This window comes from Pseudophryne corroboree, chromosome 9, assembly GCF_028390025.1.
Source record: "Pseudophryne corroboree isolate aPseCor3 chromosome 9, aPseCor3.hap2, whole genome shotgun sequence".
Taxonomy (NCBI): domain Eukaryota; kingdom Metazoa; phylum Chordata; class Amphibia; order Anura; family Myobatrachidae; genus Pseudophryne; species Pseudophryne corroboree.
The window spans coordinates 409,240,297-409,246,296 of NC_086452.1; the positions used below are offsets into that span (position 1 = coordinate 409,240,297).

Sequence of the window (6,000 nt, forward strand, 5' to 3'; positions counted from 1 at the left end):
TAACCTTCCTACCAATCAAAATGTGTGGTCCTACACATACCTGTCCCCCCTTTTATAATGGGGCTCTGTTCTTTGCATTTCCTCTCTAATGGTTGGCCAAGTCCTTCTGTGGTGATTGGCCAATCCTGCTCTACATGCTGGCCGCACTTCTTAAGCTTGGACCCCTGCCAATGTATTCCCTGGTGGGCCCTTCATACCCCAGTCCAACACTGCAGATATCAATGTTATATTTGTATATGGAATATGTTGTTTTTTCTTTGAAGGAGAGAAACAAAAATGGGAGTCATTTACAACCAAATGGCATATCACAAATCTGCTTGCCTCATCTGACATCGTTGTCTTCTGTCTACGTTAAAAATTTAATCTCATCATCTTTCCATTAAATGTTTCTTAGCACTGATTTCAGGGATGGGAAGCTCTAACGACATTGCGGTATATATAGCAAATGTCTGTGGGGCTCAGTGTGTGCTCCAGGGTAGCATGAGAGCCAATCACGTTATGCTTTCATGCAATCTGGGGACACCAAGTCGGAAAATTAATATAACACTGGTGCCACCATTATTACATTTTAGGTGTATATTGTGGATTTTAATACATTGATTTGATTTATCTAGCTTGCCCTTAAATGTGCAATCAGGTTCATGTTGATTACAGTGTTTACTTCTGTGCTGCACATCCCTAGTTATAAGTTCTTCTGCCTATGAATGATTGTGTATCATACCCTGATGAGAAAAGTTGTGTGCCAGATATTCCAAAGACTTAAGTCCAAAAGCAGATTTTGGGGTCTATTTACGAAGCCTTGGGGAAATATAGGGGGTCATTCCGAGTTGTTCGCTCGCTAGCAGATTTTAGCAGCATTGCACACGCTAGGCCGCCGCCCTCTGAGAGAGTATCTTAGCTTAGCAGAATTGTGAATGAAAGATTAGCAGAATTCCGAATAGAAAAAAAATTCTTAGCAGTTTCTGAGTAACTCGAGACTTACTCCCACATTGCGATCAGCTCAGGCCGTTTCGTTCCTGGTTTGACGTCACAAACATGCCCTGCGTTCGGCCAGCCACTCCCCCATTTCTCCAGCCACTCCCGCGTTTTATCCTGGCACGCCTGCGTTTTTCCGCACACTCCCAGACGATCAGTTTCCGCCCAGAAACACCCATTTCCTGTCAATCACACTCCGATCACTTCAACGATGGAAATTCTTCGTTCGGACGTGAGTAAATCTACTAAGTTTTGTGCTAAAATACTTAGCGCATGCGCACTGCGTACCATGCGCATGCGCATTTTCGCCTTAATCGCTCTGTTGCGAAAATCGTCAACGAGCGAACAACTCGGAATGACCCCCATAAAGCGGAGAGAGCTTAGGGGTCTATTTACAAAGCCTTGGAGAAAGATAAAATGGACGGCGATAAAGTACCAGCCAATCAGCTCGTAACTGTCATTTTTCAAAAATAGTCTATAGCATGGCAGTTAGGAGCTGATTGGCTGGTACTTTATTTCTTTCCACCTTATCTCTTTCCAAAGCTTAGTTAACAGACCCTTAAAACACCAACCAACTAGCTCCTAACTGTCATTTTTCAAACACTGGGGCAGATGTATTAATCTGGAGAAGGCATAAGAAAGTGATAAACCAGTGATAAGTGCAAGGTGATAAACGCACCAGACAATCAGCTCCAAAATGCAAATTGACAGTTAGGAGCTGACTGGCTGGTGCATTTATCACCTTGCACTTTTCAATGGTTTATCACTTCCTTATGCCTTCTGCAGGTTAATACATCTGCCCCACAGTCTGTAACATGGCAGTTAGGAGCTGATTGGCTGGTTCTCTTTCTTTCTCCAAGGCTTAGTATATAGACTCTATATCTGATATTCGAACTCTACATGTCCTAGTTAGACTGTAAGCTCTTTGTGAGAGAACTATCTTTTCTCATAAATTTGTATTCCTTTGCACTTACTGTACTCTCTCATTCTGCTCATTAAATTCTTCATATCATTTATATAGATACATTTCTGTTTGCTCTAAATAAACTATCATGCATACATTAAGTAATTTGGGCCATCCATCAGCTCCTTGACTCCCAGACGCCATTCTCATCCGCCAATCGAAACTACTCATTAGTGGACATTGATGATTGGTTATCCGTAGGAGAATTGGGGAAATTCAGAATGTTAAAAATCCTCTACTCAACGATCCCATACAATTTTTGACCGGGAACCTGTGAACAATTTTTGACCGTGAACCTGCGAATCTGGGATTTCCCGATCCTGGCATCAGCAGAACAGGGAATTTGGGCAATACATCACAGATGTATGGGCCCCATAAGTGCTCCAAAATGTGTCTCAATGGTTTCAGGCTACTATTGGGTGATACCATCCAAAATCTCTAGCTTGCAATCCTTAATATATGATTTAAGCTCATTCGATTGAAAGTCAAATTCATTTTATTATTAAAATAAAATGTAGAACTTTTCTGAAACTTGGACCACAGTTAAATAACAATGAGATGAACAATAGCAACAAAAAAAAAGATGCTTGGTTTCAGCTTTGCTAGCAAATCCTGATTGGTACCTATGGTTTATATTTTTCTTGTTGATTATAAAAATAGGATACTTAAGTTTTGGTTTGGAGGAGTCCTGAATGTGTTGTACTGTTTTTTTATGATAATTTAAGGGCATGCACCTCTTGTGTTGGTAACATGCATAAATCTCAACTGTCGGTTGCCTAATTAGTTGTGGGTGTGGTCAACCCTATTGTGGGTGTGTATTAGCAGATCGGGACTATGGTGGTCATTCCGAGTTGATAGCTCGCTAGCAGTTTTCAGCAGCCGTGCAAACGCTATGCCGCCTCCCACTGGGAATGTATTTTAGCTTAGCTGAAGTGCAAATGAAAGGATCGCAGAGCGGCGGCAACGTTTATTTGTGCAGTTTAAGAGCTCAATACCTACTCAGCGCTTGCGATGACTTCAGACTGTTCAGTTCCTATTTTGACCTCACAAACACGCCCTGCGTTCGCCCAGCCACACCTGCATTTTTCCTGGCACGCCTGCATTTTTTCGAACACTCCCTGAAAACGGTCAGTTGACACCCAAAAACGACCACTTCATGTCAATCACTCTGCAGCCAGCAGTGCGACTGAGAAGCTTCGCTAGACCCTGTGTGAAACTACATCGTTCCTTGTAATAGTACATCGTGCGTGCGCATTGCGCCGCATACGCATGCGCAGAAGTGCCGTTTTTTGCCTCATCGCTGCACAGCGAACGAATGCAGCTAGCGAACAACTCGGAATGACCACCTATGGACTAAAAGGTATCCGCATGATAGATAGACAATGTCTAGTTAGACAGTCAATAGACACCATATGTTAGACAGACATTAGGTCGACAGGGTCAAAAGGTCGACATGACAAAGGTAGACAGTACAAAAGGTTGACAGGCTCAAAAGGTAGACAGGGTCAAATGGTCGACATAAAAAAGGTAGACACGGTTTTTTTCTATTTCACATGTTTTTGGACTTTTTCATACCTTCTCTATCCTTGTCGGCATTGAGTTGGTTATAAACCCTGTGGCCAGCCACCATGCCCGAAGCGTGGCAAGCGAAGCGAGCCCCTCGAGGAGATGCCTTTCTACAATTAGGGGTCCCAGATGACAAAACTATCCACACAAACCCCAAAAATGATGGTGTCTACCTTTTCATGTCGACCTTTTGACTATCTAACATGTGGTGTCTATCTATTAACGGTCTAACTAGACACTATCTATTATACCACACCCAGAATAAAATACCCCGATTTCTCAACTGGCATGGCTGAGAGGTGAATATGGCAGCCTGCCACTCTTACAAAAATTTTTTTTTTTTTTAAATACAGAGTATTATTTTACGGGAAACCACATTTGTCTATTTAGGAGATTAGAGTTATGCATTGATTGTCATTTTCCTATCTTGCCACCCATAAGAAAGCACGGTGATACATTTTCTGCATGTGTCATCACAGAGATAGACAAACAATGACAGCAGAATTTGATATGACCATGTCAAAGTGTTTAATAATCGTTTTGTTCCTGCTGATCCTCTTCAATCACCTGGGAGAGCTACCGCGCTGAACACTTAGTCATATTGCCAATTACATCTATGACCCTTTAGAGGTTGTGTCAAGGGTACCATTCTGTGAAGACGTATTAATAGCACACACCTCTGAAATGTCATCCATCTCTACAGGTTTCAGTGGTGGAACCTGTGAAAAGCATGGGATCCGTAAATAGGCTCCTAATGTGACGTGGTACTACGCACAACATGTTTAATTTGCCAACAGCAATGAGGCAGATGTATCAAGCCTGGAAAAGGGATAAAGAAGTAATAAACCAGTGATAAGTGCAAGGTGATAACGCACCAGCCAGTCAGATCCTAACTGTCATTTTTCAAATCCGTAATGATTGGCTGATGTGTTATCACCTTGCACTTATCACCGCTTTACTAATTCTTTATCCCTTCTCCAGGTTAATACATCTGCCCCAATGTGAAATACTGGAATTTAAATCAGGGCATGTGAAACAATAGGGGTTGGCATATAAAATGTATAATATGTTTTATTCATTTATGGAAGACGTGCATCAGGGGTTGTTTTACATACTTACCACCAATGGACAACATTTGGGACACCATCAACTCGCTGATCTTATACAGAGTATCACTGAATCATTGCCAGTGTTGTACAAAAATTTTCACGGTGAAATTTAACCGCTTCAGTGGTATGCCCGGAAAATTTCCGGGGACCAGCTGCGCTGTGCAGATTGGCAACCCCGGAAATTTTCCGGGGCATGCCACTGCTCCCCCTCCCTCCACCTTATGACGCGATCGCACCAATCCGTAAAACTCCGTCAGCCGAGCGGAGTACAAGGGAGGAGTAGGGGAGAGGAGTTCAGTGCTGGCGGGCTAGTGACCGCCAGCAAATGCTACCTGGGGGATCGCAATCGATGGGTTATCCATAGATGGTCACCGTCGGTGGATAACCTTGATAGTGTAAAGCCATCTGGAATGGATCCATCGATGGTTTTACCCATCGATGGTCATCCATGCACTACTGTACAAATGAAAACTAGGGGGCGTGGCTTAGTGGGTGTCAGGGGGCGGAGCTAAGCTCTGTGTCCTGACACTCTGACAAAAAGAAAATATTTTTTTCGTAGCACTAAACCATTAATGGCGGGAAACCATCTGGTTCTCCTCCATCGATGGTAAAAGTATTCGACATTGGTCATAGACCATCAATGATTTTGAATCATCGATGGTCATCCCTAGCTACCCCTAGGCAACGAGCATTCCCTAGGCAACGAGCATACACCGTGGCATTGAGCATGGATCCCATAGCATAAAATCCCTGGCAAAAAGCATGACACATCACGTGAAACCCCTAGCAACGCGCATGAAACCCCTGGCAACGCGAAGGTAAAAATAATTAAAAACCTGCCCTGTGAGGTGTGACCAAATTCCAAAAACCCGCCACTGAAGGGGTTAATAGTCAATGATATACCGCCCAACTATCACGATTTTTTTGCGGGACAGTCCCGTTTTTCTGGGACTATCCCATTGTCCCACCCATGGTACACGGTGTTCCGTGGTTGGGGTGAAGTTGGAAAGCCCCCTGTCACTTGCTGCTCTGCTCAGCAGAACAGTGGTGAATAGATGCTGTGCGTGGAAGAGTGGGGCTGTATTCCCGCAAAGCCAAGCTCCTTTTTGTCAAGGCCACTCCTCCTTTTTGGCGCACACAAGGGTGCCGACATGGCAATCCACTCAAGTTGGGAGATACGCATTTACATGTCAAAACAAGGTTTGTTTTGCCGTGTAAATGACTGTCACTTTAAAAATACGGGCAGACTCGCACACAGTCTGTCTGCTGGTTCCTGATGACAGTCCAGATAATAGTGATAGTGGGATTGTGCCATGCACTTGCATCACGCACTATTGCTACAAATGATAATAAAAAAAAATGCAATATTGCTCAAACAGACAATGC

The 6,000-nt window shown here is 43.5% G+C and overlaps 1 protein-coding gene across 1 annotated transcript in view; it reads right to left on the minus strand.

Moving 5' to 3' along the window:
* CADPS (calcium dependent secretion activator) overlaps positions 1-6,000 on the minus strand; it is a 661,462-nt gene that overhangs the window by 393,783 nt on the left and 261,679 nt on the right. The gene's annotated exons all lie outside the window — the stretch shown is intronic.